This window comes from Sturnira hondurensis, unplaced genomic scaffold (assembly GCF_014824575.4).
Source record: "Sturnira hondurensis isolate 20B ecotype Veracruz unplaced genomic scaffold, ASM1482457v3 Scaffold0019910, whole genome shotgun sequence".
NCBI lineage: Eukaryota > Metazoa > Chordata > Mammalia > Chiroptera > Phyllostomidae > Sturnira > Sturnira hondurensis.
The window spans coordinates 2,035,067-2,050,886 of NW_028092541.1; the positions used below are offsets into that span (position 1 = coordinate 2,035,067).

The following is a 15,820-nucleotide window of genomic DNA, read 5'->3' on the forward strand; positions in this document are numbered from 1 at the left end:
AGGTGAAGTCTACTATACATGAGTTGAGTAAAACCTATTAAAGTTCCTTCTATTACCACAATGTAGAAATATTAAAAAAATAAAAATATTGAAGATTGCTTGATGAAAAATAAAACAACCAGTGACGTTTAATGTCTTCTGGTTACCAGTGCTACAAAAAGACAAAAATCTTCTTATCTGAACAGGTGATAAAACCAGGCACAAACAAACCATTACCAAATTAGGCCCACCCATAGTAGTATACTATCCACCCACATATTTTTCATTGTAAGTTTTGTTTTGTTTGTTTTAATCTTTGAATCTTTGAGGCCCATTTGGTTACAATATGGTACGAATATTTGTGTGTGTGTGTGTGTGTGTGTGTGTGTGTGTGTGTTTACACCATGGTATCATAGGCTTGTCTGGCACTGTCTGAAAGCTAGTTTATAGATAATGGTGATACAGAAACAACCCAGTACCCATATGACAAATAAACACATTGGGTAGAAATGAGAGAGGGGAGGAAGGAATTTAGTTCTACAAAGACAGATGTCTTTCCCTCACTCATCATCAGCCCCACTTGCTTCTGACTGTTCATTTTCATCCTGTTCTTCATTGCTGTGGAAATCACCCACACCAGGTTTGGCTTTTCCTCAGTTTGGCCTTTTTCTTGCCTTTTTCCTTATTCCCAATCTTTCTCATCTCTTTTACTGAGCTTCATTTTCACCTTAACGAATTTTGCCTCCAAATCTGACTCCTCTTCATCTTCTTCCACCTCCTCTTCATTGCTTTCATCCTCATCTCCTCTTCTTTGATAATTTTCTCCTCTGAGGATGGAATCTTACAGGTGGATCCCTCCAAGTTGAACAGCTGAGCATTATGACAGAGAAGCAGGCCGTCTTTCTCCAGGCCTCCCAGGCACTGTTATTTATGATTATAAATTATTTCCCTATTTTTTGAAATCCACCAGCTTCCTAATTAATTTTTAGTATTCTGGTAATTCTTTCCTTGAAGGTAACTGAATGAAGATGTCGCTGAGTCATCATCCTGCACTGTTTTCTGCTATTTCCAATTCAGGATTGCTGTGCACCTTCTCTACCTTACACTTGTCTTTGTAGTTTATCACGGTATCGATAATAGCATTCGTCTGCTTTGTCATTTGGGGGTGTGGGCAGGTGGGGGTGGGAATCAGGGATTGGTGATGTTTCTCAGCAGGAGGGTGACCTCTTCTTTTACCTTTAGCTTCCCCACATCTGCTTTTACAGGATTTCTTTCCTTCCTTCCTTTTCTTCTCTTTCTCTCTTCTTCTTTCTTCTTCTCTCTTTCTTCTTCCCTTCCTTCCTTCCTCCCTCCCTCCCTTCCTTTTCTTTTTTTCTTTTCTTTCTCTCTTCTTTTCTCTTTCTTTCCTTCTTTCTTTCTTCTTCTCTCTTTCTTCTTCCCTTCCTTCCTTCCTTCCTTCCTTTCCTTTTAAGCCATACTTCCTCTTCCATTTTTTTTCAAATTGGCATCTTCAGTGGCATGAGCCCCCAAGAGTCCTGCTGCTCAGTGGAAGAAATTTCACAAAGGATCTCTGCAAGGAACAGGAGTATATGTTCTATCCCATCTAGGAGACTGTTTTGAAGACCTCTAGCAGTAAGTCCTCCCAGGGTCATCAGCAGATGTACATGCTGCTTATCTCTCTCCTATTTTCAAGATGCTCCAGCCAAGTAGACACAGAAGGAAATGAGACAACTTTTAAAATATGATGTGATAAATGCAAAAGGAAAACTTTCAATGAAACTTCAGAGGTATGAGTGGGAGTGGATAACTCTGTGGCCTAAGGCTTCGCAGAATGTAAGAAAGTTTTAAAGGGTAGGCAGAGTTTACTATGGAGTAATGTTGCAATAATATATTTTAGGCATGGAAAATACTCATGCACAAAGATTCAGAAGCACAAAATTCTTATAGCATTTTTTTTGAAGAAGCTATAAAAGGTTTCACATCATTGAATGAAAAAGCAATACAGTCCTTGGAAAAGTGAGATGGTTGAATTTTGAAAAAAAGCAAGGTATGGAAGGACCTTTACATGAGAGGTAAAGGCAAAGGCTCAAGTTCTGAAAGGGTTTGTAGTCACTTGCGGGGGGAGACTGCACTGGAGGACCCAGAGAGACATAACTAAATGTATATTCCAGAAATATCAGGTTGATATCAGCATGCGACATTTGTTTTATAAATGCACATTCTGGTGTAATTTTAAAGTAAAGAAGAAATCTAAGAAGCAAAATTATTGAATGCTCAAAATAGGAAACTCATTCAGCTAAAGTTTAGTGAGTATTGGCTTTTTAGTGTCAGAGTAGAGAAATGTTCATTCTATTTCTTCTATGGAAGTTTTGCTTGCATTTGGCTGCCCAGGATAATTAGTGTATTGTACTCTAATTGTGTTGTTATCTCTCTCTCTCTTACAGGTTGATGATTTATCTTTTTAAGCAAAGACCATGTCTTATATTGAACCCTGCTATGTAATTTATTGAGTCATAAGTTCAATAGCTTTTTAAAAATTGAATGAACAAAAGAATAAAGTTCTAGTCAGATGCCAGTATGGAGCAGTTGGATCTGCCTCCCTATGTTCTTTCAAAAAGTATGCTCATAATAAAGCCAAGAAGTGATTCTTTAGTCAGTGTCAAACTCTGGTCCTTTCCCATCTATTCTATGCTGCTACCTTGTATTTATAAGTAAGCAAAGAACAAATGTTTGTGAATTTTTAAATATTTTTATGAAAACACATAAAATTTGATGTGCAGTACTCACTACATTAACATCCTGATATGTATCAATGTAGTTTGATATGTATGTATGTATGTATGTATGTACTTTGGTAGTAGAGAAAGCAGTACAGTTTTAGTTAACATAGGGATGAATTCACATAATTCAGTTTATACCCTTAGGCATATATACCCATGGTGTATGTTCTGGCAGGGAAAAAATATGCCAGCTCTAGTAAAGGGGAAACAAGAACAAACCAGGTATGCCAAGGTCTGTTTTCACTAAAAGAGAGAAGCTATTTAGTATGTAGGTTTTGTTCTTTCCACAAAACCTACATAAATTGTCCCCTCTCAAAAAGTGACCCAAAGCCCAGAACTTGATTTGTGTGCTGGAAGAGCAGACTAGTTACTTACCTAATATAGTATCATAACAGATATTCTATTTTTAAATAGCAAATAGCAAAGTAGTTAAACTTTAACTTTGAACTTCTATATTTGATCAAAGATAATAAAGAGAAGCTCATTGATAATTTTTCTATCATTATTTCTTGCTTTTTTATATACATCGATGGTGGTATTTTGGCCTTTCTAGCAAAAGTTTGTGATTGAAAATGAAAGAATAAAAATAAACAAAAATCTAAACACAATATAGGTGGCTTCCATTTTAATAGAAATCAAACTTTCTAGGAAAGTTTCCTATTTGTTAAATAGCATTTCCTATTTGTTAAAATAATCATTTGTTTATTTACCCCACACACTTGTATTAAGCTCTCACTGTGTGCCCTACATTGCTCTACATAATTAAGGTATATCATCAGGTCATTAAAGATATATCACCAACCTCAGTTGGTTGGCCATCATTCAGTGAGGCAAAGGGTCATTGGTTTGATTCCTGGTTGGAGAGCATGCCTGGGTTGTGGATTCCTCCCAGTCAGGGTATGTGTGAGGGGCAGTCAAAGCATTGAGAAAAACATCAGTGTTTCTCTCCCTCCCTTTTCACCTCTCTAAAAATAAATAAATAAAATATTTTTAAAAAGGTAATACAAAGCATCAGGCAATACAAAGATTCTAGCTTTAGCTTTATGTGCTTAACAAAAAAATAAACATTACTAATAATGAAATAATTAGTTTATTAGAATGCAATAACTGCTATGGAATAACAATACTTAGATCAAGGTAATAAGACTTGAAAGTGTCAGAGCTGAGGAGTAGGATGCAATTTATGATTTCACTCAACTATGGAATCTAATGAACAAACTGAAATAACAAGAAAAATGAAGACAGACTCATAGATGTTGAGCAGAATGAGGGCTTAGGGAGAGGAGTTAGAGCATTGATGGAATGAGAGAAAAGGAGAAAGGAATCAAGAATGCTGTAAGAAGTAAAGAATAAGGGAATTAATGGTGATGGGAAAAATACAATAAAGATTAAATTCATAAAAAAAAAGAGTATAGTTAAGGATACTTGAGCAATGTTGGAAATAAGCACACTGACTTGCAGATATTTGGAGTAAAAGTGTTCCAGGCAGGAGGAGTAGATATTGCAAAGACCTTACTAAGAGTGAAGCACTCTTGGGGGGTTTGAAAACTCAAAGGAAGCCAAACTGGAAGGAGCCGAGTGAGCAGAGTTGATAAACAAAAGAAAATTGCATATGAACTTTTGCAGTGTGCTTGCTAAGGGTTGAAGAGACGATCATATAAGATCTTAAAGATACTTTATGGACTATAACTCTACCTCAAATAAAATGGGGGGGCCACATCAGTTTTTAAACATCACTGTGTGGTTGCCTCTCATGTGCCTCCAGCTGGGCACCTGGCCAGCAACATAGGTCCCCAACCAAAGACCTGCTCAGCAGCCCAGTCATATGCTCTTGACTGAAAATCAAACTAATGACCCTTTGGTTCGCAGGGCAGAGCTCAACCCACAGAGCCACACCAGCCAGGGCAGTTTTTTAAGCATGTGAGTGGCAAAATATGACTTCCATTTTCAAAGTATTATTTTGGCTGCTATTAGAAATAATGTGTACAGGGATAACTCCAGAATTAGGTCGTGTTGTTAGGAGGCTATTGGAGTAATATCGGTGAGAGATAGATGGTGGTTCATACCAGGGAGATAGAAGGAGAGGAGATAGAAGTGGTCGGTTTCTGCTTGTATTTTAAGGTTTATTAATATTTAAATTAAATTTTATTTTTTTCTTATAAAAACTGAGCTAGATTGAGAGGACAGTGTTAAAATAGTCATACAATGCTAAAACACTCCTTCAAAATGTTGCTTATACTCTACCTTTCATGTATATTTGTATTATCTCACATGCAGATGGTAGTTGCTTAAGCATAGGGTACAAATTTTAGGTTTCATTCTTCCTTAACATTACAAAGTACTCAGTAAATATTTGGGATTAGGTTTCCTAAATTAAATAAAAAAAAGCTTGGGAAAGCTTTATGAAAATTTCCAAATTTGTTTAGTTATCTTGTTTATTAAGTGTTCTGTGATTATAATATGAGATTCAGGGTATGTTTAAGGACAGTGACACTCATAACTATTCTAATAAAACAATGTAATTATAAAGGCTAGTTTACTTAATTATTTTATCAATCATAATATTATTATGGTGAGATAATTTAATATTCTTTGTATTCATGATGCAAATATTCACTCAAGAGACACTAACAGTAAGAAATAACAATGTGAAAAAGAAAACAAAAGAAAAAGTGAAATATTACTTTAAGTTAAAATTGCCCCATAAAAGAGATGTGAGTTTAACTTAATAAGATATTCCTGGGAACAATTAATACAACATGGTTGGATACAATTCTTTTCATAAACACATTAAAGTTAGTGTAATAAATTATAATTACCTTTGGTATTTTCAGGGTTTTTAAATATTTACTTATTTTATTTTTAAAATAAGTAAAGACACATCACAAGACACATCACAGTTAAAATGCCAGAGGTAACTGGCCCTGGCTGGTGTAGCTCAGTGGATTGAGTGCGGGCCTGCGAACCAGACGATCGCGGTTGGATTCCCAGTCAGGGCACATGCCTGGATTGCAGGCCAGTTCCCGGCAGGGGCCAGTCCCCAGCAGGGGATGCACGAGAAGCAACCATACATTGATGTTTCTCTTCCTCTCTCTTTCTCTTCTCCTCTAAAGATAAATAAATAAAATATATAAAAGAAAGAATGTTCAAACCTGTAGAAAGTTTTTAAAAAAAAGCCAGTGGTAAGATATAAAAAGAGAATCTTAAAAGTAGCAAGAAAAAAGCAGAGACTTACCTCCAAAGGAGTTCCCATAAGACTATCAACTTATTTCTCAAAAGAAACTGCAGGCAAGAAGGGACTGGCAAGAAGCATTTAAACTGATTAAAAACAAGGAACAAGGACCTACCTAGACTGCTCTATCCAGCAAAGCTATCATTTAGAATGGAAAGGCAGATAAAGTGCTTCCCAGACAAGGTAAAGCTAAGGAGGTTCATAATCACCAAGCCGTTATTATTAGAGGAAATGTTCAAGGAACTTATTTAAGCAAAACTATGAACATTAAAAAGGCAACAAATTCACAACTATTAACAACTGAATCTAAAAGTCAAATAAACAAATAAAAAAGCAAACAACCAGAATATTCTCAGAATTATAGATATGGAGATCTCATGGAAGGATATCGGCTAGGAGGGGGAAGGGGGAGAATGGGGGAAAAGGGAATAAGAAGCATAAATGGTAGGTACAAAATAGGCAGGAGAGGTTAAGAATGGTACAGGAAATGGAAAGCTGAAGATTTATATGTACAACCCATGGACATGAACTAAGCGGGGGAATGCTGGTGTGAAGAAGGGTACTGGGTGGAGTGGAACCAAAGGAGAAAACTGGGACAAGTATAATAACATAATCAATAAAATATATGAAAAATAAAACAGAGGTAAGTACAAAAAATAAAAATACTTTTGAAGTTTCTGCTTTTTTAAAATACGAGTTCATTGGATACTTTTATAATTCTTTCTTCTAAAAATTCACTTTTAACAGCCTCTATAGAACAGAGTAACATTATACAAATCACAAAACTATTTCAACAGCATCAGCTTATGAGGTTTAAAATTTTATTTATATATATATATATATATATATTTATTTATTTATTTATTTATTTTGCCAGTCGAAATTTGAAAACAAAAAATATCTGGAACGTTCAATATGAAGATATTTTATTTTTCAGTACATAGTGGAAAATAATTCAAATGGCACCATCTGGAAATGTTTCAAAATTCCTAATTCTCTCAGAAACAAAGAATATAAAGACTTTGAAGTAGCTTTTGGCTTTTCAGAGGAAGCTAAGGCGCAACTCTCTTCATTCGTCCGGAATCTGGGTTCATCTGACACTGGCCGCCCCTACCAGGCCACTGAAGTTTGACCCTGAGATCAAAGCTGTATACCTGAGGTGTGTGGGTCCAGAAGGTGGTGCCACATACGCCCTGTCCTCCAAGACTGATATTCTGGGTCTGTCTCTTAAAATGTTTGGTGATGATATTGCCGAAGATTGGAAGGGTCTGAGGATTACCGTGGAACTGACCGTTGAAGACAGAGAGGCCCAGACTGAGATAGTGCCTTCTTGCCTCTGCCCTGATCATCAAAGTCCTCAAAGAACTGCCACGAGGCAGGAAGAGGCTAAAAGTACTAAGGAAAATGGAAATTTCACTTCTGATAAGATTGCCAACATTGCCCAACAGATGTGGCATCGATCTTCCGCTAGAGAATTCTCTGGGCTGCAACGTTGATGGCCGCCACCTTCATGACATCATAGGTGACATTAACAGTGGTGCAGTGGAGGGCACGGCTAGTGAAAAACTGCAAAGGAAAATATTTCAGTTAAAGATCATTGTACAATTAAAAATAACAACACAAAACTTTGAAACAAAATCTGAAATACCCATTTCTTCCAGTTTATTATGGAACATGTTTACTGTACATCTACATCTGGTTAATTCATTAAGTTTAAATGATCCCATACCCTTATCTATAATAATACTTTGATCTAGGAATAGGTCAAACTGATTCAGGACATCATCTTCGTCAGGTAGCCTTTCTTAAAACTTCCTGTCTCCACTGAGACTGAAAATCACCCACAAGAGAAATCTTCAGAAATTCGCATCTGTGCTTCTCTAACTGCATAGAATATATTTTATGCTTGTAGATATTTTTATATCTCAGACAGCCCGCAATTCTTCTTGCCAACATGAAATCTGTTTCACAAATTTTTTTAGCAGCAGGTATGATAATGAGCCAGTTTCTATGTGAATTAATAATTTTCGTAATCATTTTTTAACTACAGATTTAAATTTTTAACATTTTTTAGTAAAGTATGTTTTAAATGGTAAAATCCTCTATCAAATGTCTTTATTTGGCCTACTTCCCATTATACCAAGCCTCTCATTTTAAGAAATATTTCTGAAAAGCAAACAAAAATTTTCTTCTAGAACAATGGCTTTTAAAGGCATGATATATTGAATATTATATTTTACTTTTCTTTTTAACTAATATCATTATAAATAATATCTTTAGTAATAAATATAGTGAGATTGGCAAACCACTTTAAATGTATTATATTTACATCAATCGTTTCTTTAGAAAGGCAAACTACCACAACATAAAAATGCTACTTTTGGTTCTATAGCTAATTATTCCTTTAAATTGCTTGAGCCAACTTTTTTCATATCACAAACTAAGCAAATATTAAATGTATTCAGTTATTTACAGAGTGTAAGTTACCTTATTATTATCCCATTAAATGTCCATTCTTGTGAGAGTGAAGGATAATACTTATTACTGATGGGCTTACAGTCCTAGGACTGTATTTATTTGTATATGGACCTATTTTCCAATGTTATGCCCTGATGTCCTTAGGAAGAAGAGAGAAATTGTACTTAACCTTTACCACTACATGGAGAATAAAGTGTATTGTCATATTTATATTTTATTTGAATACTATGCATCTTTCTGTAAAAAACACAATTGGTTGTGACTTTAAATTTAGATATTTCTAAAGAAAGCAGAGAACTTTTGACTTAAAATTTTTTAATATAAAGCAAGATTTGTCTATGATTTAATATTATAAACATTTGAAATATGCATTGGGTATATGGTGAAACACCAATGTTGTAAGTTAAGGAATATAAGAACATTTTATCACATCACTTTAAATAATTAAATGAATCTTTAATATTCAAAGATGAGGTTTTAAAGAAGATCATGGATTTGACTGGCATTTTTCATAGCTTTTTTAATAAAGATTTTATCTGTTTATTTTTTCAAAAGAGGGGCAAAGGGGGAAGAAAAGAGGGAGAGAGACCTTGATGGGTTGCCCCTTGCGTGGCACCCAGACCTGGGAAGAACCCACAACCCAGGGATGTACCTGACCGGGAATGGAACCAGTGACCTTTCGCTTTGCAGGATGATGCAAACCAACCAACCGAGAGCCACACTGGTCAGGGCTTGATAGTTTTTTTTTTAATTGGCCCTTTGACTTTGTAGACTTCGATATGGAATAAAATAGAGCTTGCTACAGAGCAGAGGATGTTAGATTGAAGATGAAAACAAATAATTATTTAATTATTGTCATATCATTTGTTTTGCCTTTTGTTTCCAGATTCTAGGTCTGCTGCTTGTCAAAATGTTTCTTTCTTAACCCAATGAAATCTTAATTTAAAATAAAATCTCGCATTAACTAGGTTTTCAATTATATTTACTGATTAAATAAATCAGAATGAGAATGATTTCTGGTTTTGTCATTGAACCAACAATACGTTATTTATTTTTAATTGACTTTTAATTTTATTTATGTTGTTCTGGTGTATAAATATGTATATTTTTTCCAGCTTATTGAGGCCAGTATTTCTAATAGACATAGATGAAAAATCCTCAACAAAATACTAACAAACCGAATCCATCAGCACACAAAGAGGATTATACACCATAAACATCAAGTGTGATCTATTCCTGGGATGCCAGAAAGTTTCAACATATGCAAACCCTAAAGTTGATATACTAGATTGAAGGCTAAAAATCATGTGACCATCTCAATAGATGCAGAAAAATGTTTGACAAAATTCAACATTGCTCATGTGAAAAGTTTCCATTGAATCAGATATATAAAAATGTATCCAACATAGTAGAAGCCATCTATAACAAAGTAACAGCTCCCATCATATTCAAAGATGAAAAGCTGAAAGGGCTTCCTCTAAGATCAGAAAAAAGACAAAGATGCCCTCTCTCACCACTCTTATTCAATGTAGTACTGAAAATTTAGGCCAGCACAATTAGTCAAGACAAAGAAATAAAAAGACATTCAAGTAGGAAGGAAAATGTTAATTGTCTCTGTTTTTAGATGACATGATCTTATATATAGAAAACCCTAATCATTCACCAAAAGAAAGATAAAAGAACTATTAGAACTAATAATTAAAGTCTGTAAAGTTGCAGGATACCAAATTAATATACAAAAACCCATTATGTTTATATACACTAAAAATGAACGACCAAAAATGAAATAAAAAAAAACAATCCCAGTGATAATAGTATCAAAATAATAAACACTTAATAACAAATTTCACTAAGGAGGTAAAAGATTGAAGACATCAATGAAAGAAATTAAAGAAGGCACAACTAAATGCAAATATATTCTATGTCCATGGATTGGAATTTTAAATTAATGTCGTTAAATTGTTCATACTACACAATGAATTTTTTAAAATGAACTATTGCAACCTCATTCAAACTATTGCAACAGAATCCTAGTTCAAAGCCAGTCACACCATGCAAACATTTTTTAGAGGAAAAGAGGTCAATTCTCTGCTGCCTTTTACATTGTTGATGACTCAGGGACTGGATGTGGCTGTGCCTACAAATGAAAGGTTGTTAAAACATTCCGCTGGGCAAGTTTGGAAGACCCAAGGACTGAGAAGTTGAGGTACCTGGACAGCTAGGTATGGAAATACATAGGTGTAAAACTCTAGAGTGAAGACTAACCGTAGAAATATTTTAGATTGCTTAAGTGACCGGGTTGATTTAAATCATTATTTATAGTCTGTAGTCCTTTCCCCAATGTTACGGGAGAAATATACTTCCTGCCCCGTTTTATAGGGCTCGGTCAAGTGACTTGGTTTGGCTCACAGAATGTGAGCAGTTGGCACAAGTGAGCCAGTTCTAATTCTGGCCTTAAGAGGCAACAAGTTTTTATTGGCCATTTTTGCACTCCTGCCTCTTGCCAAGAAGAACATACCTTCAAAATTAATGGTCTAAGGTGGGTGAGTGACATGTAGAGCAGGCCTGAATGAAGCTTAGAACCAATAGAGACAGGCCCATCTAAATAAGGTAATTTCCAACCACCCCATACCTATGTGATGAGGATAATAATTGGAGTTTTAAGTCACTGAGTTTGGGAACCAATTGTTTTTGCGGCATTGTGACATAACTGACTTATCCAGTGCCCTTTTTATTATTTTTGAATTAGTGCTATCTTTTAATTGAATTGCCTCAGCCTCTCCTATTTAAGGCTACTATTTTGAATTGTTACTTTGATCATACCTTTCATAATCAGAAATTGACAGGACTGTGCAGATGGGTGGAGAGGGATCACTAAATAGTGGTCCCGGCATTATCAAACAAAGAGAGAATCTAAATGATGGGGAGAAAAAGTGGAATTTAAGAATCTATTCAGCTGAGAAGAAAATATACTACTTAAGGATTACTCATAAGAGAAGCATGTGCAAATAATTAAGAGATTACTGTATGACAATTAGACTCAGGGTAAGGGCCTGTGAAAATAATGGAAGAGAAAAATTGCTAGTAGAGCTATTATTACATGATATATTCACTTCTGACTCATGTTTTACACATATCCTCAGATTCTTTATAGGCATAACATTAAAGTAACTTACATCATTAAATATGACTATACATTCTTTTCCTTGAAAAAATATGCTATGATGTTTCCCTCTGCCTTTAACTTCTGCAAATTAGTTTGGCTTTAGTCCAAAAAAGCACCAATACTTATGCATTATTAAATTTAAAAAGCCCTGAAATCATTTTCTAAATCTCTGAATATTGCTATTTTCAAGGAAAATATAATCCTCTTGGCTATATTTCCTACAACATATAAAACTATTCTAAGAAACTATTTGACAGAACTAATCAATGTAATTGGACTGTGGTATACCAACTTTGAATTTAAATTGCTCTATGTTTATTACAGAGTAGCTTAAACAATTTTTAATGAAAAACCTGAAAGACTGAAACTTGGTTACACTTAGAACTTTTATTATAAGGTACTCAGTGTTATAACAAAACGATTGTGTTCCCTGGAAGGGATGTCTTTAAAAACACATTCAGCTTCCAGATACCTAGCTCTTTCATGGTCTTTTAAATTCTCTACTGTGGTTAAAGGCAATACCAATTACCTGATAATTCAAGCTTTGGATAATAGTAAGCCTTTACTCTCTTTTAGGAAACTAAATCTAGTAACCAGAAATCCTTTGGATTTCTCCTTTTAGGTATTTCTCAGAGATGTTCTTTCCTTTTCTGATATTGTGCTGTCTTAGATCTTTAGAACCTATTCTCATAAACCTCCAGGGACCACTATGATGCTTGCGTATACTTGGCATTCAGCAAACATTCACTGTAGAGAATGAATGAATGACTACACCTTCCCCCAAAACTCCTGTGATTTCCCATGTTTATTGGCATTAAGACATATATCTTTAGCACTGTGATCAAGCAGAACCCCAGGAAATTACTTAATTACCTTTGCAATCTCATCTCTTACTATATCAAACTCATAACATATCTCATTTCCTTCTCTAGAGTAAAATTCACTCTCACAATTGCATGCTTTTATTAATATCATTCTCTTAAACTGAAATGTATTAATCTGAAATATCTTTCCCTAAATTTTCTATTTGGAAAAATTTTATATTTTTTCTTCATGCACACTCCAACTCTATCATAATAGTAGGAACACTGACTTTGAAGCCAGGTTTCTGGAAAATGTTACTCAGTTTCCTATAAAACTAAATATAAACCTACCATACATATAGCACAGGAATGCAACTCCTAGGAATTTACCCAAGAGAAATAAAAATATATGTCATTGTAAAGAAGTTGAAAAATGTTTTACAGCAAATATATGCATAATAGCCAAAACTGAAAATAGCCCAGATATTGATCAACAGGAGTATAGATAATTATTAAATATGTATATGCTTATAACAGAATACTACTCATTGATGGAAAGGAATGAACTACTCCTACAACATGGATAATTTTAAAAAGTATTATTCTAAGTGACAGAAACCTTAATAAAAGAGCACCAATGTATGATTTCATATATTTGAAGTTTTAGAGAAGTAAAAACTAAGCAAAATACAGTGTTGAAATACAGTTTGAATGAAAAATAAATCCTTGTAAGAAACAGATTCTTGGGTGGTTAGTTGTCCAGCAAGGCTAACACAAACAGCTAGGAAACAGATTTTTAAGTAGAAAATAATATGCAGAACTCTAGTTTTAAAATTTGGAAGAATAAAGAATAATTTCTGGAAAAAATCTAAAATGATGAAAGAGGAAGTAGAAAACATAAATAAGCAGAGTTTGTAAAGGCTATTGGAAAAAATACAAAAGAATTATCTCTGAAATATTAGTTGGCCCAAATGGTTTTATAAATTAATTCATTTTGGTCCTTCAAAGAAGAGATAATACTAAGAAGATATATACACAGTAGTCAACAATTTGGTAAAACATACAACCTTTCCAATTTATTTTGTAAAATTAGCATAGCCATAAAAACAATACCCAACAAAAATATTACACTCAAAAAAGGAAGTCATTTAAAAAAACCAATTATGGGTGGAAATGCTTTTTGCTGGATTCAGTGTTGTCATTTGATGTCACTGTCCCTTCCTTTCTAGGTGGGCTTGACATTTCCGATAATCTGACTCTTAGGGTTTACCAATAGAGGAACAGACATGTTGGCAGACAGAAGTAAAGTGGAAGCTGCCGCTCTCAGAAGTTCCCAGAGCCAGATGCAGTGGCTTCTTGGAATTCCCTGGGAGATGGCAATCTCTACCAGCTACATTGCTTGAGGCTGAAGCTGTTAGTGGATGCTTCTCTGATTCTCTGGCTCTAGCGTTCTAGACCTTTACTCCCTGTCTGGATTCTTTTTGAATTTTTAAACTTATATTACCTGTACTGAATATCATATTCCTGTAATATTTATAATGGTTCTGCTCTACTGATGAAATCAAAACTGATAAAAATGTTCATACCAGAGTGGTATGTATCATCTAGATATAGTGGAATCTTTGTCTGTTTTGGTTACTGTTGTATCTCAAGTACCTACACGTGTGCCTGTTTTTTTGTAAGTGTCCAGTAAACATTTGAATAAAAAATTCATGATTTAAAAATACAGTAAAATCAAATGAAAAGGAGGTTTTTTAGTAATGATAAATATGCCAAAAAACCCACTTCAGTGTGAAGAATGGTTTTCAGTTATCACAAATTGTTCAGCTGGACCAGTTGAAGAAATATTGAAATACTTTTGTATACTGTTGTAAAGATACCTGTGCCCTGAGTCCTACAAGTACCTTCTTCCTGCTACTTCAGTCACCCTGGCTCTCTCTGGGTCCCTGGCCTGCTCCATAATCAATTTCCTTCAGAAATTATAGTTTTTTATTATTAAAATTAAATATTTTAATATCACCAATATTTGAATCCAATATGAAAAAATATGTAAGCAAATGGTATCACCTAAGGAGAGTATGGAGAGAAAAAAGACACAAGGACCAAGGACAGAGTCCTAAAATCATCAACATTTAGTAAGAGGAGAATGTACAGAAGATGGGTAAAGAGTTACTAAATGTGTTGGAGGAAAATTGTAAGCTTTTACTTTTATAAATGTCAGAGGAAAAATAACCATTTATATGTCATGTTTTTCTCAAATGATTTTTGAAATTGTTCAAATTATACTGTTGGGAGTTTGTAAACCATTCGGAATTACTTGATTTTTTGACATTTGCCAATTTAATTAACCCATCCGCTACCTATAAAGAGGTCAGATAATCTAAGCACTTGCTTTGCTTCTGCCTCTCGGCTCTTCGTCAGTGATAGACATGCCGGCTGAATAGAATACTCACTAGATGTTCTGGGAATGTGCAGACTTTGGTTTCATAAAAAGTTTGAAACTATGTATCAAATAACATTTGATATGGTGAATTTTATAACAAAATTTATTAGAATAGAAAAGAATTTTCATAATATACTGCATATATAACAACATAGAAAAATAAATTAATATAATCTCATAATGGGAGTTGATTTCAATATTTTTCTATAGTATTTAGGTTTTAAAGTCTTTTTGTAAGTCTTTGAATACTTTTCTGAACTCTAGTGTTAAAGCTTTGGGAGTTTTTGCATAATATTATCATTTTGAAGAATTTGGTGCTTGAAAGTAGGTCTCAAATTCAGAAAGTAGTTTAGTTAGGGGCAGGTTATTTTTCTTACAGTGTCTAACCAATGCCTCTGACTGGGTGGACTCACACAAAACTCTCAGTGTTTTCTTCTGCAATGTGTGGCTAAAAACTGTACTTACATCACAGAGGTGGTGTAAGGATTAAGAAAAATAAGGCATATCAATTATTCTACACGTTGCAAAGGCACATACTTAATGTGGAATCAATATCTGTTAATAATATAAAAAGTACACGGTGGCCGAAACAACCCATCTTCTTTTCCTTGCAGGCTGAAATCCTAGAAGTTCGCTCTTCTCCTTCAGTGTGTTGCCTCCTCCTCCCACAGGAAGACCCTGCGCTCACTCTTCCACTGGGTGACAGAGAAAGCACTCCATAATCATTGGCTAAAAGAAAGTAATTGAACATTAAATTTTTGAAGGGTTTTTACTACTAAAATTTAATAATGGATTTTTTTTTACCTCTCTATTGGGGTTGTCAGGATCTCCTTTTGGGATCTTTCCATCTACACTCCTTATTTTCAAAGGTGATTAGCCCTTGAGTTAATTCTCAATTTTTCTACTGTTAAAAATCTAAAAATTCACAAGACAGCATGA

At 34.4% G+C, this 15,820-nt stretch overlaps 2 pseudogenes; one reads left to right on the forward strand and one right to left on the reverse strand.

Annotated features, from left to right (window-relative positions):
• Positions 1–503: 503 nt before the first annotated feature.
• On the reverse strand, positions 504–1,272 carry LOC118974879 (probable global transcription activator SNF2L2; annotated as a pseudogene).
• Positions 1,273–2,915: 1,643 nt separating this feature from the next.
• LOC118974866 (60S ribosomal protein L12-like) lies at positions 2,916–13,841 on the forward strand (annotated as a pseudogene).
• Positions 13,842–15,820: the final 1,979 nt, after the last annotated feature.